The sequence below is a fragment of the Mauremys reevesii genome, linkage group 24 (assembly GCF_016161935.1).
Source record: "Mauremys reevesii isolate NIE-2019 linkage group 24, ASM1616193v1, whole genome shotgun sequence".
Lineage (NCBI taxonomy): Eukaryota > Metazoa > Chordata > Testudines > Geoemydidae > Mauremys > Mauremys reevesii.
Genome location: NC_052646.1, coordinates 4,055,557 through 4,082,302, shown reverse-complemented (window position 1 = coordinate 4,082,302; position 26,746 = coordinate 4,055,557). Strand labels below are relative to the sequence as shown.

Below are 26,746 nucleotides of genomic sequence, written 5' to 3'. Positions count from 1 at the left end.
TACAGTTTATACTGGCCAAAGGGTCATTTAGCTTAATCCAGTTCCCCAAATGGAGTCAGCTATACTGGCACAAGTAACGGTGGTGGTGGTGGTGTAACCGTGTCTACACTAGGGTTTTTGCCAGCACAGCTATCTCACTTGGGATGTGGGGAGGAGGGGGAGGGGAAATCACAACCCTTACCAATATAGTTATGCCAGCAAAATGTGTATCTGTAGACCAGGCCTGAGTGTAAATGATAATCAGGCCTGCAAACCTCAGCAAATCCTAAGGCCCAAACTCATCCCTGTATAAATCTCTCCCTCAGTCTGGATCTGCCTTGATTTAGACTAAGGCCCCTTTAGACTGTCCTGTCAGTGTAAACGGGTCTTAATTGTAATTTAGCTCCACTTTAAGGCCGGCTGGTTTAAAACTGCACCCGCGACAGTACAAACAGTGTAAGCGCTCGAGTCTCATTTGCACCGAGGCCGCGATGTGCTGCCAGAGAGGTCAGTGGATACGTTCCCAGTCAGCCTGGTGCAAAGGGGGCTTAATGTCCGGTTAGTTAGACTGGGGGAAGAGCTGGGGTGATGAGGAGCTGGGAGGGCCTCTTCTCTTTTCTTTCTTCAGTTACCCAAATTCCTGAGTGAGGGGTTTTCCGTGCAAAGGGCCCTGTAATGTCACCAGCTACGAAGTGTTTACAATGTAGGTTTGATACAAGAGATGAGTCTCAATCAAAACTCACTCACCTTTGGATTCCCGGGGTCCAGACTCTGAACCTGGATCAGGACCCAGATTTGACAGCCGGCTTCTCCTGGGTGGGCCAATAAAACCCCCCAGCTCTGAAAAACCTGTGTATTTGGGATCAGAATCTGGATTCTGATCTAAATGTTGCTGAATCTAGGGGATAATGATGATAATAATTAGATACAAATTTGGATTTTTATTGCTGGAGTTAAGTGTTAATGTCTTATTACCGTTAATATATAAGCACAACTGTATTGTTAAATATTAATACAAGATCTACACATTCACACTTAACAGCAATACATTGAATTTTATATATCTTTATCCAAGCATCTTCGGCATTTTACAAGCAAACCAATTCCAATTCAGGCCTGGTCGTTGTGAATATATCTGCTGATTGTTCTTGATGTTGTGAATGGCAGTGTATATTGAGGGGTCCTATTCATAGGCACCTAATATTGTAAATAATTGAAAGAAATATAATGCCTCATTCTCATTGACACCAAGGCCCCTTTACCTCACTCTGGCATTGTAAAGGGGACTCGTGGTGTAATTTACACCAGTTTTACACTAATTGAGAGGCTCTGGGACCACCATCATCTCCCTCTGAACCCCCAGGCCTTGTATGTTGTTAATCTAGTTGCCTGTTTAGATATACATGAGCTAGTTCCTTCACTGGTATGGACAAAGGTAATCCTTTTATTCATCCCTAGTTCTTACCAGTAAATCTCAAAGCACTTCACATTGGAGGTCAATATCATTGGTCACATTTTACAGATGGGGAAACCGAGGCACAGAGCGGGTGCCCAAGGTCACCGAGCAGGCCAGTGGCAGTGCAAACAGAAGCCAGGCCTCCTGAGTCTCCATCCAGTGCTCTGTTTATTAGGCCACGCCGATCCTCCAAACGCATGTGGCACTGGACTCCTGTGGGTAGTCCCAGCCACTTCAGTGAGACTGTTCAAGTGAGTGAAGTGTGCAGGTGCTTGACTGTTTGAAGGATTGAGGCTTGTGCTTGACAGCAAGTCTTTCTGGAACAAAATACTATAGGGCTGATTCTCAATTTGAACTATACCAATTTACACCAGCTAAGGATCTGGCATATGTATGAAAGTTAGAGGGATATATATATATATATATAGTGTGTGTGTGTGTGTGTGTGTGAAACAGACAATCATATTAACTCCAGTATTAGCTCCTTATCATATATATGATTTAAGTAGCCATTTATATTAAAATATAATATATATATATATATAATATAAATGATTATTTAAATCATATATCTTAAAACAAAATGCTTCATTTGTCAGCTTAAGCCTTCTTGATAATACTAAAAAATGATCAAATGACAATTGAATGTGCCAAAAGGAAAATGAAAAATTCTCTGTTCTATTTTTAAATATCCAGTTATAGTACTTTCTACCAGAACTTTCTTTAAAATTAAATGCTTTAAAGAAGCACATGGCATATTTAACATCTGTGGCTACAAATGTATGAAGTTTGCTTAATAGGAAAACAAAGAAACAATATTTCATGGTAAAATTAATACCAGGGGATCAAATGGAAAGCTGCCTTATCCCCTATAATTCAGCTATATTCAGCTAACTATTTTTCAGGATTTGCAGCCCTTCTGTACTCCTGTAGTTTACCAAATGGAGGTCCTATTTGTGTATTAAAAATGTATCCATTTTGGAGAAAGCTCCAGATTGTCTGAAATGTACATGTGTCATAATACCTTGAGGCTACAAAATCAATGGATGGACTGATTGAGAAGACTGCATAAAAAGAACTCCTCCCTAGAATAAAAGCTGAAAGATCATGTGTTTCATAGATCTGTCCAGGACACGTTTCTTTTTCATGCAAAGAGCTGTGTTCATTAGTTTTGAGTACATGGCAATATTTCTTTACAGGTTAAAAAAAATCCATCTATCCTATTTCACATTTCTTCTGTCCGCATCTTTCCAAACTTCTGGCGGCTGGTAGAAACCATCTTTTCCTTTTGCAGTCGCTTCGGTGAAGCCAGTTAATCAACTAGAATAGAAATGTTTTCAAGTGAGAAAAGAATCATTCGAAGTCATCTACCCAGCCAGATCTCTCTTGTGGAAGGGCTTTGCTGTTTGGTTGCTTTGTTCCATTTATTTATAAGTAGAATAGTTTGGGAAGGTAAATGCCGTTGCGAAATTGACTAGCTCGAATTTTGAAAAGGGAAATTGACTAGCTCGAATTTGAGAGAAGCGGCTCCGGTGGGGAAATTGACTCGCGGGAATTTCTTCCCTGTCTGCAGAATGTGATGCGCAAAAGAGAAAACGTTCTGGATATTTGTCCTACCGCGATTTATTACCGGTTACCAAAATTTTAGAAGAGATGCCAGATGGGGGGGGGGGAAACAATTCAATTAATTTGTAATCTTATGTTTCATTAGGAAATGCAAGAATAATGACCGCATACAGCAAGCAGGGAAAAAAATCATCAACGATTTTCCCTTCCCAAATCAGATTATAAAACAAGCTCTTTTTTTAATTAAATCAACTGATGCACAGTTGAATCAAACTAACCTCCGATTACAACAAAGCAAGCCAAAACAAACACGCAAAAATGAAATGTGTAAAGGAGGAAAAAACGGGCATCTCTCTCCCTCCCTCCCTCTCTCTTTTTTATGGTAACTTTGGAATTTTTTATGGTAAATTTGGAATTTAGATTTTAGCAAACTAGGAAAAGTGGAGGAGAGGGTGAATATTGCAGGATAATTTTACAAATACAATCCCGATCTAAAGGTAAAATGGAAAGTAATTTCGCAACAGGCACCACTGCTGCAAATATTCGTTTACCAACATCATTCCGTGTTACAAGAGAAAATCGTCTTTATTAAACGTTTCAGACGCTGAGTTGCTTTAAATTCTACCATCCCTCTTCCCTCTTGCTTTAAAACAAGCAACCAGTGACGAAGAAACACGAAGCGGTGCTAGTCATTCTGATCAACAGTTCAAGCGGGAAAGAATTTCAAAGGCAGAACGTTTTTTAAAAATGTTTATCAAAAACTGCCCCAAAGTCCCCCCTCCTCCCCTTCTTGGCATGATTCTAACGAAAATATTTGGATCCGATCAGAAATGCAATTTACATGCTGTTGCATTTCAGTCTCTGCAGCTACAAATAAAAATGTGACTGGATATTTTTTGCTGGGTCTTTGAAATCGCTTGGTGAATTAAGACACTCTCACTCTCTCTTGCACGCTTCTCTATCCTCTGATCTATGTTTCCTTCCGCGTTCCACGTTCAAAACAGCGAAAAGAAAATATCTAACAATCTGGGTGGAACTTGAAGGTGTGGCAAATTTTTAAGTTTAGCTCCTTTTTTGTTTTTAAAACAGACTTCTTTCTTCGTGTGTGCGCGCAAGCTAGTTGGTTTCATTTTCAAACGTTCCCAGGATAATTTAGTCTCTCAAAATAACTCTGCAAATCTGTGTGTGTTTTTAATCTGCAGTGTTTGCTCTTTCCGGAAGATCGTTGCAATACAATGTAGCTCCATGAAACCAAGAGGGAAAGTTTGGGTTAATATTTCAGATTCCCTTTGTTTTTTTTTTATAACAGACTCCTGTTTAAGGAGTTATAAACTCTTGTTTGTTATTTTGTTACGTCAATCAGGGATTCCGTTTCAACCACGTCATAAATGTAATTCTACCACCTTGTCTCTCACTTTAACAAAAAGACATGTTTCTGCTTGAAGCATGCTGATGAGGTTTTAAGTAGAGTAAAAACAATAAGGATTTGGACTGTTTAAAACAATTATTTACTGAAATACCAGGCCCTAAACAATTCCAATAAATGTATTTTTAGAAATCTGTTTCTATAACATTGCTGAATTAAAATTGTTTTAGAATATAGGCATTTTAGCAAGACCGAGACAGATCCTAGCCTCACACCAGTGGAAGATCTGGCCCATGGTTTTTAAAATCTTGGGTTGATGGTTTTTAAACATAGGCATTTAAAACTTTGCTTAGCATTCACTGTTTTCTGTTTGTTTGTTTTTGGTGTTACAGTTGTGGGGTTTGTTTTTTTTAATGAATATATGACCAGAAGAGTCCACCCTTTTACAAATCCCACCTGGAGAATTGGCCAATGTTTTTAAACCTTAGAAAATGGTTGAAAATTCATTTTAAAAAATGCGTGTTTTGGAGAAAAATAACCCCTAACATTTCCACTGCCAGGTTATACAGCTGTTGGAAAATTTCCAAATGTCTAATGTTTGAACCATCCCCTAAATTAATACAAACTTTGATTATTTTTTCAATGAAAGACAGCCCCAACATTTTCAATTACTACTTTCATCTGATTTTTTTTTTATTATTTTTTTTACCAGCCTTTCTCCCGTGATGTAGATGGCAGCATTCAAAACAATCCAGTTTACCGGATTAGGTGAGTGCTCCTTCAGAACGACTGAATAAGAGCGAATGCTTGAATTTCAAGTCATAACTAGAAAAGGCCTGGGGAGAGAAATTCAGGGTTATGACCAAGCCCCTTAGAAAAACCTTAGCATCACTTGGGGTGAGATTTATCAGTACAGTGTCAGGGGATGTCTTCAATGAAGCTGCAAGGTAGAGTTTCAGTATTTTGAGAGAGAGATCAAATATTATGGGTCAGATTCTTTTTTGGCCCACCTGCCGGCTTCTTTATACTGCAAAAGTGATGTACATCATAAATTAATTAGCATAAATTAGAATTGGGCCATTGCTGAGCAGCAGCAGCTGAGAAGCAGCCATCTCTGGGGTAGAGTTCAGCACTCATGTGGGTCACAGGGAATATTTTAACCTGATAACAGGCCACCGTCTCCACTCGTTTGAAAAGGGCCCTGTTTTATGATCATGCCCTCCAGGATGGTAAGAACTTTGGGCAAGGGACTGTCTGTTGTTATGCGTCGGGTACAACCCTCACCCTGATGGGTCTCTGATCTCTGTTGGAGTCTCTAGGCATTAACTGTACGCTTACTCCTGATGATGATGATGTGCTTTTGAAATTCTCCCTGGATAGATGCGACGGCGTTTGACTTACACAAAATGATGCATCAAAGAATCAGTTGTATGTTTCTTTGGAAGGGAGACGTGCTCTTAAAAAAGAAAACCGTTGTCACATAGCCCTCATTTCATCTGAGGCAGGCAAACAGCATGGCATTGTGCAGCACTCTTCAGCCCCCCTCCCCTCCTTTCGGCCCCTTTTCAGCTTCTTTTGCACTGCCAATTAGCTCGCTTTTGTCAGATTTCAAACACAGGGTGTGTGTGTGTGTGTGTGTGTGTGTGTGTGTGTACGTACGTGTGGGCAAATGCCATAAATTCAGATCATGCACAGCAAAAGAACTCCTACACTCTACATGCACGCTGAATATTGACATACAGTGAAAGCCATGATCAAAGTGTATAGGAGTGGGGTGTGTGTGTGTGTGTAGGAGGAGGAGCAATTCTTAACACTGCAGTAACAACAAGGAGGCCGGTGGCACCTTAAAGGCTAACAGATTTATTTGGGCAAATAAATCTGTTAGTCTTTAAGGTGCCACCGGACTCCTCGTTGTTTTTGTGGATACCGACTGACACAGCTGCCCCTCTGATACTTACCACTGCAGTGTGGTCTAGTGGCTAAAGCAGAGTGCCAAGAGTCAGTTTTGCTCCCAGGTCTTGGAGAAGTCTTGTCTAGTGGTTAGAGCCGTAGGCTAGGAGCCAGGATTTCTGAGCACGCTTCCCAAATGTGGGAGGAAGTGTGGCCTACTAGTTAAAATACAGAAGTGGGAATTAGAATCCCTAATGTTGCTGCTGACTCGCTGTGTGAGCTTGGGCAAGTCACTCCCCATCTCTGTGCCTCAGTTTCCCCAGCTGTAAAATGGGACTGGTAATGCTCATTTAACTCTTGGGACAGCTTAATTAATTCACATACATTAAGCACTTGAAGCTTCTCAGATGAAAGGTGCTGTAGTGGGACAAAGTGTTATTATGACACGCCTTTCGCAAAGGTACTCTCTGTCCATTGTTGTTGTGTGAGGACTGTAATTGTCAACTGCAAGGGTATTGAAAAGGAAACAGGTGTCTGGTAATTTCTTTCAAGTGGATCACATCAGGAACGGATGCAGCGTTTTCCTAACACTTCCTAGTTTCAATGGAGTGCTGGTTAAAGTAGCTTTTAAGCCCTCCATTTCTCTTTGGCAGTCATTTGGGTGCAGGGCTTGTCTATACACAGTGTTAGAAGCAGAGGAGTGGTTTTTAAACTGATTTACTTAGATGCTACGTGGATGCTCTGACTTATGTTTAAACCAGTCTTATTTCAGTTTAGCTTAATTAGGAGCAGGTTTAATAGTAATAATTAATAATAAATACCTTCCTTGCTCATAGAGAGCACCTCTCATCTTTAGATCTCAAAACACCTTACACAGGAGGTCAGTACCTTCTCCCTATTTAACAGCTCGGGAAACTGAGGCATATAGCAGCAATGCATCCACACAGGACTTTGCACAGGTTGAAATAAATAAATTTCATTAAAAACGATTCCAAGGTAAACCTAAACTGGTTTAAATTAAATTAGTGCGAGCCTCTTTGTGAATGCACTTATCAGGTTTAAATAGAGTTAAGCAAATCTGTAACGTTGCACTGGTTTTACTAAATTGGCTTAAAAAAAATCAATGTTAAACTGGGGATGTCCATTGGGAGAGACTCACCAATGTAACATAAGGCGTGATTTCAGTTTAGTTAAAGTAGCGCAAAAGGCTGTGTGAATGCTCCTATTTTAGCCAAAATAGCGCTATTTTATCCTAAGTTGATGAGGAACAAAGCTGGTTGGAATTTTTGATAAACATTTTTGCAGTGGAAAATGCCGCTTCTTCAGAATTAAAACTTTGGACAGCACAGGGTCGGCTTTGATGAATTTTACTACTTGGAAGATTTTTGAGGGGGGGAAAATGTTTCAGAATTATCAAAACAAATCCAGTTTTTCTGGTTTGAACTGCTTTTTGTTTTTAAAAGTAAGCTAATTGTTTAATTTAAATAATTTTAAATTTAATTTAAAAGTAAGCTTTTTTTTTTAATGGTCAGAATCAAAACAAAACATTTGAACAGATCCAAATTTATGTATTATTTTCAGTTCATCAAAATTTGAGATTTTTGACTCTCTTTTGGGATGGGGGGTGGTGCTGGTTCAGGATGGGGACAAAATTCTGATATCTCCAATATTTTCACAGGACGGGAAAATGTTCCTGCCCAGTTCTACTAGAAACAGATTTAAGCTAATCCACAATAAACCACTTTTTAAATTGATAAGAGGATCCATACAGGACTTTGCACTGATTTAGACCAGTGCAAATTTGTGTGCAGACTGGGTCTTAGAGCCTGGTTCTGAAAAGTCCAGAGAGCCCTCAGCTCTCACTCAAGCCCCGGCAGGATTGGGCTCGCCACATTTTAAAATAGGTGCATTTTGGAAAGAACTTGTGACCATTTGGGTCCTGCTCTAACTCCTGTTTAAACCCCAGTGAAAAGACACCCTTGTCTTCAGTGGACTCTGGATTGGGCCCTTTGAGAATGAATGTTACATTTTATATGAAATGTTCTTTCTCTCCTCAACCCTTTTACAGCCATTTTGATGCTGAGGAGATGCAGCAGGCAGGCCCCTAAATGATTGTGGCTGTTAAAAATCTCACGCCACTTCCAGTTTATAGCAAGCACTTCAACAGCATTTTTCATCCATAGATCTCAAAGTGCTTTACCAAGAGAGTGAGTTTCATTATCCTCATTTTATAGATGGGGAACTGGACCATGGAAAGGGGATGTGACTGACCCAAGGTCAGTGGCAGAGTCTGGAATAGGGGCTCGGAGCCCTGACTCCCAATCCCATGTTGTGGCCACTTGACCACACAGGAAATGGAACCCAGGAGTCCTGACTAGCAATTCTGTGATGTAACCGTGAGACAATACTTCCTCCCAGGACTGGGAAAAGAACCCAGGAGTCCTGCCTCCATCCCAGTCATCTGTTTTAACCATTAAACCCCGCTTCTGCATAAAAGCAAAGTTTAAACTTCCCGGTTCAGGGGGCTATGTTAGCCATGATGAATTTTGTAATTATAGTATTTAAATATTTTATTACAATAGTTCTACATATTCAATTACTGAGTTATGAAATCCTAATCTCTTCTGATAATATAATACCAGGGTCTGAGTCTGACCTCAGTTACACACAGTGTGGTTCCCTTTTAATCAGGCTGGGGAATTCCAGAAACCCAGCCTGTGGAACTGCCTGGCTCATGATTTCTGTGAGGCCACTCTACTTGCTGTGGGTCTGAAATGGGCTAAATCCATGACGACCTGGGACTCCATTAGATTTTACCCTGTGGAGAGTTTAAGTTTCACAAATGTCTGGGAATTGCAAACAACCGTCTATGCTTGAATCGAGCCAACAGCATCCTGGCCTTAGTGAAAGGAAAGAGGGGATGTGCCTCCAAACCTCCTGGCTGCAGAAATCACTCAGATAAACTGGGCAACCATATTATGCTTGTTCCTCACCTGAGTTTCGCTGCTTGTCCTCCTCCATCCCACCTTGCACTAAGCCTGGGGCGCTGAGTAAGCCGGGGCAGGAATTTGACAAACTGTCAAAAAGCGCCAATTCCTCAAAACTGGGTGTGGGAAAGGGGCGTGTTGGGCAAATTTCTTCTTGGAAAAAAATTCTTAAAAGAAAAAAAAAATTGGAACCTTCCCTTGCTGATGTTTTCAAAATGAAATAAAGCCCCTGGGTGGTCAGAAGGCTCCTCCCAGTGGAGGCGCCGCTTATCTCGTCCTGTAAATGATCTTTCCGTAAATGTCAAAACGGAAACGAAACGTTTCGACTGAGCCGATCTGAGGTGGTTTCAGATTTTCAGTACAGGGAAGAGGTCAAGATTCTGACTTTTCATCCTGTTTGGGGATGGGAAACCTTTGTTCTGTTTTGTTTTGTGTTTTGAAAAGGCTCCTGGGATGGGAAAACTGGTCCCCGCCTGGTTTGTGTTGATCACCCTCGAATTGGCTTGGCTTTGCTGGGAACTGAGGGTGCTCAGGTGGTATGCGGGATCTTAGGTAGTATCCAGGATCAGGTCCTTTGGGGAGCTTGGAGCCTTCTCCCCTGAGTCTTCTCCTGCTGGGACAGTGAAGGTCCAAAGAGATATGGCCTAGCAACCTCTGCCCTAACTTTCTTTGCCATCCCATGCCCACTTCTCCTTGGGGGCGTGGGAATGTGAAATTCAATGCAAGAGCATGACAATGCGGGGACTTCAGACCCTTTCAGCAAGCACTCAGGACCCAGGTCCGAGGACTCTGCTCGGGGCAGGTGGGGCAGAGCCCGACTCCTGCTGTGACTCGAGGCCGAGCCCAGTCATTTTGCAGTGTAGATGCAGCCCGACCCACAGGCTTAAGTCAGGAGGTCGGCGTGGTACAGTATGGCTGCGGCAGCACGGCTGCGAGCCCCCCTCAATTGCAAGCCCAGGTTTGCCAGGCAGGGTGGGCGCTCATGCTCGGGCTTGGGAACATGGAGTCTGGGCCCACAGACCCAGGTTCATAATGCAGTGCGGGGGGGTGCCAAGCATGGGCCCCTCACTGATGCTGCGACCCCTTTACCCAGCTCCGGCTCTGCCAAAGGCGTAAAGCGGGTTCTGCCTCGTGGGGCCATAGCGTGGCCTTTGGGATTCACCTGCGAAGTGGCGGCTGGCCCCAGCAGCCGGCCGTGGGGCCGCCGACTGGAGGTGGATGGAGAAGGGGGGTGGGCGTTGTGCCAAACAGGGAAAGAGAAACGCAGTGGGTTTGGGGGGGGGGGGCGGGAAGACCAGACAAGCCACTGCTGTTCCGCCGGGCACAATGACTGGCAAGGAGGGTGCCCCCCGCCCCCCTCTCTCCGCCCAGCCTCCGCCGTGCCAGCTGTAACCTCGTCCCCCCGGCCCTCCGAACGTTGGCACAGAAAACCGGCCCCACCATGGCGGCTCCTCTGAGAAGGATTAAGGCCTCTGTGTGTCTCTCATTTTCTTTCCCCCTCAGTGGCTGAGAACAGGAAGCGTGAACCTATCTGAGCCTAATTGACTTGCAAATTAATCGTTTGTCCCTGCGCCTGATAATTAGTGCTAACGATTTTTACCGCCGCCCCCCCCTTTCTCTCTCCTCCTCTTTATTTTAAAGGGGGCTGTTTTCTTTCTTTCTTTTTTTATTCTAAGCTTTTCCAGCTGCCTGTGTATCTGGGGTGGGGGTGGCATAGGGGACTGGGGGGGGGGGGCTGGCAGAGGTAACAGACTGATAGCATTAGGACCCACAGCTGCTTGTTTGCTTCCCACGACTCCATGCCAGCTTGTGTGTGTGGAGAAAATAAATGAGGCTGAGTGGGGGAGTTAAATGAGGGGTGGGGGAGCCAGGCGGCGTTACCTATTCGGACTATATGCTCCTGGTCAGGCGCTGGGCCTGGGCTCGCTGCGGGAGTCGATTGCTTTGTGCTCTGGCTACGCTGTATTGCCAGGCCTCAACATTCACAAATCACGAGTCTGGTCCCCCACTCCCCCGCAACACAATCATGAGAGTGGCTGAAAAATGACCAGCTATTTTCTAATATTGGGGTTTCTTTGCTGTGCTAACTGGGTTCCAGGCAGCTGGGGCACGTCTACACTGGGGCTGGCTTGAGTGAAGCTAGGACGCTAACGCTAGCCGTTTGGACACCAAGCCACCCGAGCCCACGCCTGCCCAGCCACCGGTCAGAGCTCAGCTGGCTAGCCCCTGCCACTGGCCACCCAAAGCGACAACGCCCAAGCTGCAATGTCTGTGCTGCTAGTTTTGGCCTTGGCTGGCGACGCGAGCTCTGAGACTCGGGGCCGCGGGCTGCTGCTGCCTGGGGAGATGTACCCTGAAGGGCAGTGCAGGCCGAGGTGGGTGCTTAAAGCTCTTCTCTCTCTCGCATCCACAATCATTTTTATAGCTATTAGGTATATTACGGTAGCGCCCAGGGCCCCATTGTGTTAGGAGCTGTACTTTTTATTGCTGTTATATAAATTATGGTAGTGCCTAGGACCCCCAGTCACGGATGGGCCCCATAGTGCTAGAGGCTGTACAAACACAGAAGACTGTCCCTGCCACCAAGAGGTTCTATGCTAAGGCTGGCCTCAATTTTAAACATGATTATGATCTATTACGGTAGCACCCGGATCCCCCAAGCCAGAAGAGGGCCCAGTTGTGCTAGGGTGCTGTACGTACTCATATAATGAGACTGGTTTTGCCCCAAAGAGCTGGCAACCTAAATAGGCAAAATAAAAGAATTATTAGCATCACCCCCATTTTACAACTGGGGAAACCGAGGCACGGGCTGATTAAGTGACTCACCCAAGAGCGCACCGGGTGTCTGGGAGAACTGAGCTAGATCTCCTGAGTCACAGCCCAGAGCCTTGTTCATAAGATCATCCTTCCAGAATGAAGGGATGTAAATTGTTACGGTTAATACATTATTCCTGTAAGGGATGTTTGCATTTGACAAGGGAGGCATTCAGGGAAATCATTTACCATTAGGTCCCAGCTTGGTGGTAGCTATTAGATAAAATTTAATGCCAGTAATGTTAATACTTTGCTCTTCCATAGCATCTTTCTTCTGCGTGTTTAAAATACTCTCCAAATGGTAATGAATTATGCCTCATGATACCCTGATTAGTATCATCCTGGTCTCCCTAGTGTTGTACTGCTTCCCCCTGGTGGATGGAACCAGAACTGCTGAGCTATGTGTCATAAGCCCTATACTGTATCACATGGAGACTCCCTGAGCGCAAGTACTTTTCGAGCAGGAAGTTTTGAGTCCGACCTCTGCTATCATTGTGATGTTCTGTGTGGCCCCCGGTGTACAGCATCATGACAACTGCAAAGTTCCTAGGTCATGAAGTTATTAATACAGTGAAATCCATGCTCAGAACCAGTTCCAATCATCAACCGCCCATCTAAACTGCACCGCTGCAGTGACATTTTGGCCTTCTCTAGCGCTTCCTGGCTCCATGTGTTTTTACAAATATTAAAGCTCACAGCACTCATGGATGCATACAGCTGATGTTCCTGCCCCAGTGACGATCCTGGGAATTTCCCCATTGAGTTCAATGGGGCCACGATTTTACTCACCGCTTTTTAGGGCCAGAAGGGACAATTATGACCATCTAGTCTGACCCCCTGCATAAAGCCGGCCCCCAACACCAGACCTATATGGTAGGGCAGTATCCAGATTTCCCGCCCCGCCCCCCGCTCTGAGTTTACAAATGGGGAAACTAAGGCACAGTGCGTGAGACAATCCTGACCCCACTGTAGTCCATGGCAAAAGTCCCACTGGATTCTGGGATGCGTAAAGCCTGGTTTGCTGTCACAGCTTGCCATAGACCCCCAGGTCTCCCAGCACGTGCTGTACTGAGACGATTCGTAGACTGCATTCCCACACAGAACTGGGGTAAGGCCCAGACCGCCTACCTGTGTGCACACTCCTTTCCGGAGTTAGGCATCCTGACCCCTTGCCGCCAAGCTCTAACCACTAGGCTGCGCTCACTGTGAGAGCTAGGGATGGAATGCCAGCCTCCGCGGTCCCCCCGAATCCAATCCCCTATTCCCAGCTCTAACCATTAATTAGGCATCACTCAATTAGTAACAGAACCCAGGCATCCTGACCCTCCCCACTCCCACTCTCTCCATTAGGCCATGGCCGCCCAAAGCTGGGGATACAGCCCATGTGTCCTGGCAGCCAATAGTGTGCTCTAACCACTAGACCATGCTTCCTTCAGCCATTTGTAATTAATACGACCCTGCCTTTGCGGCGCCTCTCCCTGAGCATTCCTGTCCACGCCTCTGTCCTCCTTCCATCCAGCCGACCCTGTTGCACCTTGCGTCGGTCTTTGGATTTCAGGCCGAGTCCCCCCGTTGGATTTTCCACTTCTGTGGCTGGGCTAGTTCCTAGCAGAGCTCTGGGTGAGGGAGTTGATAAACTCAGACAAGAGCTCTTCAGCCCAGAGCTCATGAACCCGGTCTGTTTGGTTTGACCAGAGTTAATTGCCCGTGTTTCTGCCCCTCCGCACACAGGGCCCTTTGTTTGCCAAAGAATCACTTGACCGCCGGGGTCACCCGGGCTCCGATTCCCTGCCCCTAGAGGGTCATGCCTCCTACGTGCATGTCGATTTCATTTGGGCACCATGGCGGAGGATGGGACGGTGCCAGTTGTCATGGAGAGAAAGCCTTTTGTGGGGAGGAGTCATTAGAGTCTTTGGGGTCAGAATCACTGGAGTAATACAACAATTAGCAGCTCCGGGAGAGGGGGCAGGCAGGGCGGGCTAGGGAGTGAAAGAGACGTTGGGGGTGGGTTAACCCCAGTCAGAACCATACAAGACGTTCGCTGGATTAAGTCATAGTTCACTAGTCTGGAGAGCCGCGCATTTCGCTGGGGATACTCGGCTAAGGGAACTCCAGTGTTAATTTCAGCCTGCGTTTAGGAGCCGGATTCTCAGAGGACCATGTGGGGCACCTGAGCCCTGATCCTCAGAGGAATTTAGGCCCAATGGGAGTTAGGCACCTAAATGTGCAGCCCAGTGCAATGGAGCTGATCTCGATTGCAGCCTCTAGGTGCTACTGGAATAAACCTAATCATCAGCTGGCTGGGACTAGGCATTGGGCTGGTATTGGTGCTGGGGCAGGCTGGGACTCAGCTCCTGGTTCTGTGCTAAATCACAGAGCCGCGGTTCCTGAGCTGCTTCCGCATCCAGACGGACCCACTCTCCCCTCCCTGGTTCCCGTCTGCCCCCGGTTTCCCATGGGCTGCAGACTGTATAACCGGCCTTTGTGAATTATGATTAGACGGGAAGCCCCGGTCCTTTTTAGCAGCTTCAGAGCCCCGTCTGAGCGAGATGAAGAGATTACAATTAAAACTCATTTTAGGGGCGAAGTAGCTGGTAACCAGCAGCAAGTGGGAAGCTGATGCTGGCAGTGATCTAATTATGGCCCTTGCTGGCAGACGGGTGTGTAGAGATGCTCAGTCCTCCTAAGACAATGAGATAGGAGGAATGGCTGGAAGTCTGGGGCTGGGTGTGTGTGTGTGTGTGGTAGTGGGGGGTGTCCTTTGTGTTCATTTGGAGACAGGGCAGTGGAAACTTATTTTCCAAGAGGCTTCTGCTCCCCACCTTGATCTGATCGCTACAGCTCTGACCAAGGTCCAGTGGCTAGGGCGCAAACCTTGGGAGAGCTGGGTATAATTCCCTTCTCTGCCACAGTCTCCCTCCGTGACCTGGGGTAAGTCATTTAGCCACTCTGTGCCTCAATTCTCCAGCTGCAAACCAGCAACTCTACTTGACTGGGGGGGATGTGAGGATAAATACATTTGAGATCACGCAGTCTGAGCTCCTGAATTACAGCTCAGGCCCGAGAAATCACTGGTTAGATCGATAGCATAATAGGTGGAGCTGAGGTCTCTCCCCTTTTTTAAGATTGCCCAACATTACAGTATGTGATCATGTCAGCAAAGGCTGCATCGTGCGCGCCAGCGGTCTGAATTAAGGTTGCAGAGGCTTAGCTTTGCCTGCTTGATTTTGCAACCTTAACAGTGTTCTTTTAATGTAGGCTTTTTGTGTGTAATCTAATAGGTATGGTACGTAGCCATGTAATGAGCATGGGGTATGTCATTCGGAGTTACGTATCAGTACAATTATACAAAACAGGATTTATTATTTGCTGTAGCAGCCTGAGGACTCCACCAAAATCAGCGAGGTGCTGTATATGCACACAGCTTTAATCTAGCTAGCTCAGGTGGCAGACCAGCAAGAGCTTCCGAGTGAACTGTACAAGCCGGCCTGACATCCTGGGTAATTTCTCATGGGCCTTCAGTCTAAAGCTCCCGTCCTGCAAACGCCTACGCACGGGTTTAACTTTTCTACCTTGAGCAGAGCTGGGTGAAATTTTTCAGGCAAAGCTTTTTTTTCCTGTGCAAAATGCAGGTTCTCTGACACTGAAATGGTCTGCAAATTCTTGTAGTTGTTTCAGCTCAAAAATCCTTAATGAAAAATCAAAACAATTTGACGCTGGCCTTGTTGAAATGAAACATTTTGATTTTTCGTTCCAAACAGCTTTTAATTCAGAAATTTCCTTCTGGTCTGTTCCTAAACAATTTAAAAACAAAAATTTTAAGGGCTCAAAATAGAAACAAACCCTTGAGTTCCACCCACAACCATTTTTTTTTAACTTTCCAATTTGATGAAAATTTTAAAAAATTCATTTCTGGTTTGACCCCAAAGGAATTTTTTCCCACTGATTTTTTTTTTCAGAATCACCAGCACAAGGAAGATTCCACAAATCCACAAGTTCTGCCCACGAGTCCTCCCAGCAATAAACAAACCCCCTTAGCTGTCATGCCAGTCGTTAATAAAAATTACCCCAAATGGGCTGCTTTGCTTCAAACCAGGAAAGTGGAATTTTGGGAGGAAGATAAAAATATTCAACAGCGCCTCTACCGGCTGTTGCTGGCTGACTAATATTTGTCATCGGCCAGTGCTAAGCACTCTCCCCCACCCTCCCGCCCCCAGTCACTTACAATCATAAGCACCTGGTACTCCTTTGTGACTGCACCCACTTGGCTAAATGTGACCATTGTACCAGGGCTAAAGCAAACAATCCTCAATTCTCGGCTGAATGAAGGACTCATCTCTGAAATTTCTGGGGCTGGGGGGGGGGTAATAATCCCCATTCTGTTTTCACAGCCTTTGCCCCCTCATCATTCCTCTCCCAATTGTCTTAATTTGGCCCATTATGATTGTTTGATAAAGGGCCTCTTCCCGCCCCCACCCTCTTGAAGATGCTCCTTAGGCCGATGGGAAAATGGCAAGGAGTAATTATGAAAAGCATCAGTGTTCAGAGGGCCATCTGAGAGGGATTAAAGGATTACAATTAAAACTCATTTTAGGGAGGTGACGTGACTCGAGCTTTTGCAGAGGTTTATATTTTGTTGTTGGTTGTTTTTTTTGTTTTTTCCTCCTGGCAATCTGGGTCTATGTTGATTAATGACAAACTGGAAACAACAACAAATGAGAAATCAGGTCATCGGGAATTAAGGAAAGAGTAGGGGCAGCTATGGCAGGACAGGGCAAATCATCTTCCTGCCGAGAAGGTGAGCCTTTTACAGTTTGTGGGCCTAGCGCCCCCCCCATTCGTTAGCTCAGGCTATAGAGACTCAGCTATAGAGACTATCCCAGGGCTGCTATCATCTGCATGTGCACCATTGCCCTCTGCTGGCTTGAATTAGAACTGCTCAGTGGAGTGTCATAGGCACTCTACTGCTGCTGTCAGCCGCGATGGGAGGCCTGTGCTTTGAGATCTGACTGGTGTGGGTTTTAGCCCCGTTGTCTCTGGGAAGGTCTAGGCTATACTTAATGCTTCGTGACTGTTAAGCCTTAACATAGCCATTAATTCGTTGCAAGAATACGCAGCTCTGTTTATCCAAAATCAGTGCATAACACTGAATCTGTCTCAGTCTCCTTTCTCCAGGGCCAGATTCTGGTCCCCACATGGGCACGCACATACCAGACGCTGCACAAGCAGCAGGCATGTGCGCCTCTATTGCAGGAGCTGGCTGGACACCCATACATGGCTCCTCCAGGGAGAATGAAACTGTTCGATACAGGGATGGGAGCCCATCCATAGAAGCCGCTGCCACTGATAAATATGCAGGCCAACTTCTTAACCCCTACGCTCCATCCCAGCATATCCCTCTGTAGCGGGTCCATGGAGACGTCAAGGCCTGAGGTGGGGGTTTGAATCATGGCTCCACCCAATGGTAAAAGTAGACTGAGAGGGGAGACTGTGGTGCATCATGGGAGTTGTAGTCCCACCAGCAAGCCTAGCTGATAGAGGAGAATGGGAGCATGAGGTGTCCAAACTACAGCTCCCATGAGGTGCCGCAGTGTGCCTAACACACATGCTTTTCCACAGGAAAACCTGTTTTCCAGCCAGCTCTGCTTGTAACCCACAGGTAAAGCGTGCGGCTCTCTGTCTCCCCCTCATGGCCAGAGCGCACGGTGATTGATGAGTCAGCTACCGCCGTTGAGCTAATGAAGCAGGGTCCTTCCACGCAGGCAATAGCAGCTCCAGGTTGAAGATCTAGAGGCTCGAGATTTGAGGCAGGCTGATGGAGGTCCGTCCATCGCATTGCACTACACAAGCGGTTCCGAGATCTTGCATGATGAGAGATCAAATCACACTTTCCCGGAATAAAAGAAAGGGGGAGGGGAATGGTGGGGATATTTAAAGGACACCTCCTCCTCATTCATCGCGAAGCACAAGGTGACGTTTTGGTGATTCCTTGACGTTCCTTCTCCGGCACTCAGCTTTCCACTGCTGCCGTGAGGTATACGTATAGTGCCATAAAATTCAGTGTCGCCATAAATTGATGGCCGCTGAAAATGTGGCGCTTCTGAGCTGCAGTGGGGAGCTGGTAGTTTGAAATGAAAATAAACTTGGTGCAGGAAACTTTACTTAGGTAAGGAAAGCTTATGGGCATGGATAACAGCCAGCTGGCTCAGCTAATGGTTATGAAGGTCGGGGTTGTGCTTTTGGCTTTTTTTTTTTTTTTAAAAAAAGGTTGCAATAACTCAGATGAGATACGACTTTTATTCTATATCCCTAGACTACGAAGTGGGACTGAATCCATAACATGAGAAACAGCAAATGGTGAAAGACTCTGATGCAACAAAATTCGGACTTGCACAGCAAAATTCAAGGCCAGGTAGGGTGTATCTACGCTGCAACAAGACACCCATGGCTGGCCCATGTCAGCTGATTCACGGATTCTCTGAGTCCACGAAGCGCATCGATCTGCATGGTTGTGTTCCTTGTACCCATTGGCACATGCATCCGGGAGAGTGCCTGGGGCGGCCTCCACTGAACTTAGCATCTTTCTGGAGCAGGGTGCGCTGTCCAGGGTTCTCTGCTCAGTGCCAACCATGTAGGGTGACCAGACGGCAAGTGTGAAAAATTGGGGTGGGGGGTAATAGGAGCCTATATAAGAAAAAGACCCAAAAATTGGGACAGTCCCTATAAAATCGGGACATCTGGTCACCCTACAACCATGTCCCCTTCGCCTTCACCCCCCACCTCCATCCGTGGCCTTCTTTGGTTATGCCCCGTAATTAGCTGCCCTCTGAGGCCCCTTCCCTCATGTGAAAGGAGGGTCAGCGGCTGACTCTGGGGGGCAGTTCTGCCTGAGTCGCTGAGCTAAGCGCATGTGTGTAGGAGGGTGTGTAGGAGGACACAGCATTGCAAGGGGTGTCCTGCTCTAGCACCCCCTATTGTCTGCCATTCCGGTTCTGCCACGCCCGGCTTTCCAGCCAGGTCACCTTTCGCATTCAGTCCCCATCTGGGGGATCAAAAACCCAAACAGACACAAGATTCTTCTGCCCTCTGGGGCTCCCTGTCACCCCCTTTTTCTATTAGCGCGTTGCCACTGCCTTCCCACCCAGGGGACTCTGGCGGTTTCTCCCAGCGACCTCCCTGCATCCCGCACGAACCCAACCCCGTTAGTCCTGCCCCCTCAGGCTAGGAGGCGTAGGTGGGGCAGGTCCCATTTTCCCTTGAAGGGGCCAGTCACCTTGTGACAGAGGGTCTTGGGGAGTTGGTGGTGTTCCACAGGGTCAGTCGGGGTCCCTGGAAGTCAGCAGGGGCTCCCACACCTAATGGAGAGGCGAATTCAGCTCTGGCGTGGCTTGTGCTTTAGCTGCATGTGGTTTTTGTTCGGAGACAATAGTGGTTTGGGGACGGGGGGTGTGAACAAATCCCAGGTCCTTATGTAAAGCTTTTGGTGAGACTCACGTACTCTAGAGCTTACAAAGGTAATAGTGTCACGGTGGGAGATTTTGGTGGGGGGAAGGAGAATGCAAGGCCTTAAGGCTTTGGCTACACTTGCATTTCAAAGCGCTGCCGTGGAAGCGCTAAGTGTAGTCAAAGCGCCAGCGCTGGGAGAAAACTCTCCCAGCGCTGTCCGTACTCCACCTCCGTGTGGGGAATAACGGACAGCGCTGGGAGCCGCGCTCCCAGCGCTGGGGCTTTGACTACACTGGCACTTTGTAGCGCCGCAATTTGCAGCGCTGCAGAGGGTGTGTTTTCACACCCTGCTGCAGCGCTGCAAATTTGTAAGTGTAGCCAAGCCCTTAGATTCTTCTTCTTCAGAGTAAAGGGAAAAAGAAGGGAAAAAGGCAAATCTGGCAGCTGCTCGTACCCTGCTGGAAGGAGCTCAACTAGCCGCCTGGCCTGAAGTGAAAGAGGAAAGTGCAGTGGATGGGGGAAACATGCCTTTCCTTTCGGTGCTTGCCATCCTGAGCCAGGAGTGGAGAAGAAGCGGGTGAATGGAGCTGGCGACTGGCAGGGAAAAGCACAAAATAACGGAGCTGTGTTTGCTCGGAGGGGGAACAGCGACAGGCCGGTCATTCATGCAGCTCCGGCGAAGTGGGTGCCATGTGGAAGGACGGATGCCAGGGAAGCGGTAGCCAAGACCCGGACCACACACATCCCCAGCGCAGTCACGGCAAAAGCAACGGGCAAGATTCTCAGCTGGTGTGAAGCGATGCAGCTTTCACAGAGCTGTATGGATATAATGGCCTGAATTCTCCGTTAGCCTAACGCTGAGGGTTTGGCCCAATACCGATAGGTAAATGATATCCAGCTATCGCATCAGCTGGAATCAGGGATGCTCCGGCCCCTTAAACACCACTCGGGCAGAACAAAAGGGCTTTGCTATGAGTGTGTCTCTAATCGCACCCACTTTAAAGCCCCAGTGCACTAACAGAACCGCGGAAGAGAGGAGGCTGCCAATCAGAATCAGGCCCATATAGATTTAGGCAGAGCGATCTCATGCTGCAAAAGTTCAAAACCCGGATCAGCAAGAGAAGAGCAAACCGGAGGCGATTCTCCCCATAAATCTGCTGTATTGTTGGGTTAAATAAACCGACTGGGACTCATTCTCATTTCTACTCATCGTGTTTTTACACCCCTCTGGCAGTGTAAAGGGGCCTTCAAATACTTGAGTCTCGTTTTAAGGTTCCTTTACGTTGCCAGGGCAGGGGCCGTCGCACCAGTGAGAATCAGGCCCCGTGTGGATGAGGTTAATTAGTTCAATTAATTAGGACTAAGATGCAGGGTTTTCCCCTGGAAAGAAAGAAAAGCAAACTCTGTTTTTGTGTTCTGTTTAGTCCATTGGGGGGATCGAAGGAGAATAGAGGTGTCACAGAAAAGAGGCCAACATTTTGGGGTTCCCTGAGAACCCCTCTACCACCCACTGCAATGGCAACAAAATGCCATTGATAGCAAAATCTCAGCACGAGTCTTTCTTGTGGGAGTCAGTGGAGCAGGACGGGGGCCAGGATGCTGAGCGGCTGAAGGAGTAATAAGAAAGGAGCGACAGGTGTCAGGAGAACCAAGGCATTGTGGGGTGGAGGTTTCTTCTGACAGACACAGCAGCCCAGAGCCACAAAGGGGATTTAGGTGCCTAACTCCCATAGGAGGTTTTGGACTAGCGCGCTCAGCAAATCTGCTAAGGACCTCCCAATGCTTAGCCCTGTGTATGCATCTGTGAACAGTGCAAAGGGCACAGGAGTGGGAGGCCTGAATTCTAGTTCTGCCACTCTCCTGCTGTGCCACCAAGCTGCTGTTTCTCCTCCCACCATTTGTCTTCTCTGTTTAGATTGTGAGCTCTGGATAATGCCTAGAGACCACACCTGAGACCAGCGTCCTATTCTGCTAGCCCTTGTACAAACACATAGTAAGAGACAGTGCCTTCCTGCCTGCCTGCCTATCTATCCATCTATCCTCATATGCATCCCCCTATCCATCTATCTCCATACATCCCCCCTCTGTACCCATACATCCCCCTCTATCTATCTGTCTATCCCTATATACCCCATCATCATCTCTCTCTATTCTATCTAAACAGATTAAGTTCCACATCCTCTCACTCACCCTTTGTTTGTCTTATTTGGGGAGCAGGAAACTCTCTCCTACTATGTGTCTGCGCAGCCCTCAGTGCACTGGAACCTCAATCTCAGCTGCGGTCCCTAGATGCTAGCGAAAGACAAATAATATCCAGTAGCAGACAAATAATGGGACACAGCCCTTGCCCCTGTCTTCAGGCACTGCCTCTTACTATGTGTTCGTACAGGGTTGGGGTTTGGGTGGGTTTTTTTGTTTTTTTTTTATTGTCTTCAGTTCAGAGCCATCCCAGTTCTCAATTTCACCCCAACAGACCCCTGGCTGGCAAGCCACTAACCAAGACCGCTGAATCTTGGCCTCCACGGTCTGTTACAATTCCTTTCCACATTCTACCTGCCCTGTGCTTTTGATCAGACTTATTTTTTTCCTCTGCCCCTTGGAGAACAGTATGTTTTTGTTGACATCAGTGGGTTCGTGTATTTTTATGCTAAATGCCATGGCGGCTTTCCAGGAGGATCTTTGCTGATTTCACAGGCTCTGTCTCGGCCTAGCCCCTGCCCACAGCACCATCTCCTGTCTGAATTTGTCTTGTGCGCGAGGGCGGTGCATCTTGGGACTTGCAGGCACTCCTTTTCACGGCGCCAGGATACCGTGTCCTGAAGCCCAGTCACGCAGCCGATATCCCGCGTCGTCATATTTAAAAAACAACAACAACCTGCAGCCCTGAGCGAGGAGGAGATGAGAGCATTTCTGGATGGTGTTTCATTAGCTTACAAATCAGACAGGCTAAACAATGGCGCTCTGTGTCAGAGATGGCTTTCTTGTTGATTGCATCTCCTCGCGCTCATCCGTATGCAAAACAGACGCCGGCAGCCTTGGGCATGCCATGGAAACCGAGGTGTGGGCTGGGAATGGGGGGTTCTCAGAAGCCGGAGTGAGAAATCTCTCATGCTGTTTTTCCCATTTGCATAATGCAACTTTTCTTCCTGCAGACACAGAGGTGCTTTGTTTATAGCGAAGCAGCGAGAAAAGAGGGAAGGTTGAGGACAGATCACCATAGGGAACAAGAGAGAGCTGGGGGAAGGAGGGGCATCACCAGGAAAAGAAGGAGGTACAGCGAAAACAAGGGGCGACCGAAAGTGACTAGAGATTAGACTGGAGAATGGGGAAAGAAACCGGGCCTGATTCGCAGCAGCCATGAACGCCCCTTCGCGCCTGCTTTAAAGCCCCTTTGCGCTGCTTGAGTGGTGTAAAGGGAGCTCAGAATAAGGCCGAGAGGGGGAAGCGTTTTTCAAAAGAGCAGTAATGCCTCCCCGAGGAGGCAGAATTTGTTTCAATGCGCCCACGGAACGTAGGGAACGATTTTAGCCGCACGCCCATCTCCGAGAGCCTGGGCCAATAGCCAATGGAGCCGGGTCAATTTGCCCTCAGGATGCTGATAAGAAAACGAATGAGCCATGATGGGGAGGTGAGAGGGAGATCTCTTTATAGAGCAGCTAACAAACAATGAGGACCTGATTCCCTTATACACCGAGGTCGCTTTATATTGCTCTGACATTGGCAAATCAGTGAAGGAGCTAATAGGGGGTGGGGGGGTGACTTCCCCTCCCCGGCTTCCAGCCGCCTTTAGGAGTCTGTGTGGCACCATTTCAAGCCAATAACTAAAACTGGAGGTGGCAACAGCAGTGGTCCATCACCCGCCCTGGCTCCGCCTCTGCTCAAAATCTGGCTCTGGTACTAAAATGGACTTCAAATGGGTAGAAATTGCAGTTCTAGGGGCTGCCAGAGCAGAGTAAGGGGGCGTCGGGTCTGGTATTGCTGAACCAGTACAAGCTTTCTAGTGTGAATGCCGTCACATCGCTACTTCGATCCGTGCTTATAGAGGTGTAGCTATTCCTGCCTGGGAAGGGGGATAAGCACCTTTATACCGGCATAGCTGTGCCCATCCTAGGGGTTGCACTGGTATAATTATACTGGTAGATGTTATATACGACATAGTTAAACCAGGACAAAACTTGTGTGTAGACCAGGCCATTGGAAGGGAGACAAAATCTTGTGCTTCAAGGTTTAACTCAATCTCTAACAGGGATTGGGATAAAGGCCAGTTATCCCACATCTGCTCTTGTGAGGTTTTCTGCACCTTCCGCTGTAGCATCGGGCGCTGGCCACTGCCAGAGGCAAGATACTAAGGCTTGGTGGGCCACACGTCTAATCCAAATTGTCATGGGAGAGTCTTGTACTGCATGTATGTACAGCACCTGGCGCGATGGGTTTCCAGTCTTGGCTGAGGCCGCAAGGCACTGAATCTTGAGCCTTCCTGCATCAGAGCCAACAAGCCTCCACCATCCCTGTTGACCGGAATGGCTGGCTTGTGTTTCTATAATTTAACTTTATTTCTTATTATAATGAAGCACAGTCCGAAGCAATCTCTTAGTTTGCAACGCGGCAGATTTAGGTTGGATATGAGGAAAAACTTTCTAACTCTAAAGGTAGTTGGAGCCTGGAACAGTTCCCTAGCGCAGTTTGGAATTCCCTGTGGTCGGAGGTTTCTAAGAACAGATTAGACAAACACCTGGCAGTGGTGATCTAGATATACATGATCCTGCCTCAGCACAGGAGGGTGGACTGAGGTCTCTTCCAGACCTACATTTCTGTGATTATGACCCGACCTCCTGAAAATTAACTCTGATTTCTACTGGATCCAATCTAGCTAGTGATTTATCTGGTTTGTGAATCGGACAAGTGTGTCTTTTACCATCATAATAATAGAACCAAAATGTATTAATCAGCGACAGATGACTAAGATGGAGCCTGCCATTTAAAAGTATGCAGCCAGCGTGGGAAATGATGTCTGGAACGCAGAGTGGTTGCCATCGGTGATAAATCAGGGCTGCTCCAGCTCTAAGGTAATTTAGCGCAAATCAAGGCCGGGGATGTATGTTCATCAGCGGCGGTGTGACGTGTTTCTCATGGAAAGGGTTAAATCACTCCTGTATGTTGCTTTTGAGATGTGGCTCCCAAGGTAGCTTCACCAAAGAGTGGGGGCAGGGGGCGGATAAATTGAGGCAGGAACTTAGAGAAAGTTTTTTCTAAGCATCAGAGGAGTGAGGTTCTGGAATAGCTGCCCAATAGGAGGAGTGGGAACTGAAAAAAACCTCACTCGTTTAACCGTGAAGGCTGATACATTTATGAACAGGACGGCATGATGGGGTTGCTAGTGATAGCTGGGGATGGACTCAATGACCCAGGAGATCCTTTGCAGTCTAATGAGTCTCCAAAGGGTCTGAATTTAGGGTTCCTATCGAAATAGTGCCGCTCTCAGATGGGTGGTCTGCAGGAGATGAAGCTGCCTGGGACTTATGGATCTATAAGTATGAACTTCCACTCCTTTCACTAAAGGAGCAGGTGCATTGGCTTGGGCCCAGGTTGCACTGGTTTAACTGAAATTGGTAAAATCCTGACAGGGTAAGTGACTCACCCAAGGTCGCAAAGGGAAACACTGGTCAGATCAGGAATTGAACCACCATCTCCTGACTCCCACTCCAGTGCCCCACCCTTTGGGCCAGCGTCAAATTCTGTGCAGCTGGGGCCCTCTTGGTTTGAATGTCAGGCAGCCGGAGAGCCAAGAAATGGTAAAAAGAGCCACGCTCCTGAAATCCAGACAATCCATCTCATGCTCAGAGCCCCAGCCCTTGTGTTAATGATGCGAGACCAGGTTACCAGGCTGGAAGACGTCATGGGCAACTGCAGGGAAAACCCACTGTGCTGAGGAAAACAGCAAACCACCTGACTCCCTGCAGGGTGTAGCCAGGGTGAGGCGTTGACTTTAAACGAAGTGGCAGCCGGAATTTATTTGAAAGACAATCTATTTAAAATAAAAGCATGTGGGCATGGGAAACACACCTGTCTTTGAACCCGACAGCTGATGAGTCCGTTATTCTGCGATACGAGGCGAGACTACGGCACGATATTACTCATTTGGGGGTTAGTCGGTCGCTCTACGGAGTCACTTCAACCATCGTCAGTAATGCCGACCTTGATTCCCATTTGAAGGTACATTGGTACCTTAGTTTACTACAAGCTGTATCCCTTACGTAACAGTTGGCGTGGCTGTGACGTGCACTGTAAAAATGCTAGGGAATGTTGGTGTGTATTTTTTAAAGCTCCTTTCTACCATCAGATTAATGGAGGGACTAGTATGCTGCTCAGTTTTAAAGCAACTATCACCTCAATGTAAGATGCATGTAAAGGGTGTGTCATACCCCTCCATTCTAATGGCTGGAAGATAACAGACTACTACTGCTGGAGTTGTGCCTTTAGTTCAAATGACAGCAGTCTCTGCTTTGGCGACCAAGAGGTCCATGGTTCAAGCCTTACGGTAGGGTTTGTTATAGAAGCACTTCAGCATGGTCTGGGCATGAGAAAAACATGCTGAATCATCCGTTATGGAAGGAAACCCACTGCTGGAGGTGTCATAGGTTTTGTAGAAATGTACAGGGTTTGTCAAATATGGAAGAGACCCATTGAATCACCCTGACCGTTACCCAATCAAATCCAAGATTGTTCCCTCCAGTGGTCCTGATTCTGATCTCAGTTACCCTGGTTTTATGCAGGTTTATCCCTGACTCTATCCTGCCTCGTGTAAGCCACACCAGGGAAGGCTGGATTTTGTCTTCCGCTGTGGTTGGTTCATGTACAAGGTTTAGATTTACACTGGCATGTGTGACCACAGAACCAGGCCCAAGAGGTTCTTGAAACTATTCCCATGCTTCAAATTTGGCATACATTCAATGGGCCTATGCTTGGTGTATAGTGGGGCACCTTAAACACCTTCCCAAATCAGGGCCAACAGCTGGCTGACAAAATAAAACCAAAATTTTTGAATTCACCTTCACTTAATTTGTTTTTTAAATGTTCTGATTTTTTTCAAATTGTTGACCGTCTTTTGACGTTATTTTTAAACTGACTAGGGTTCATTTCTGAAAATCGGTCATTTTTCCAGAAGTGAAAATTTTCAATGTCAAAAAATCAAAATTTCATTTTGACTCAGCAGGAGAAGAATTGGGGGAAAGGAAAAAAACA

At 46.9% G+C, this 26,746-nt stretch overlaps 1 protein-coding gene across 13 annotated transcripts in view; it reads left to right on the top strand.

Moving 5' to 3' along the window:
* Window positions 1-26,746, top strand: part of HAPLN2 (hyaluronan and proteoglycan link protein 2) — a 232,964-nt gene that overhangs the window by 141,786 nt on the left and 64,432 nt on the right. For 7 of the 13 annotated variants that reach the window (XM_039513212.1, XM_039513223.1, XM_039513216.1 and 4 more), the window contains 2 exons: window positions 5,080-5,135; window positions 18,372-18,470. The gene's annotated coding sequence lies outside the window, so the exon portion shown is untranslated. Of the gene's footprint in view, window positions 1-5,079; window positions 5,136-17,717; window positions 17,880-18,371; window positions 18,471-26,746 lie in introns of all 13 variants that reach the window. The other 6 variants (XM_039513217.1, XM_039513218.1, XM_039513215.1 and 3 more) reach the window with 3 other exon arrangements.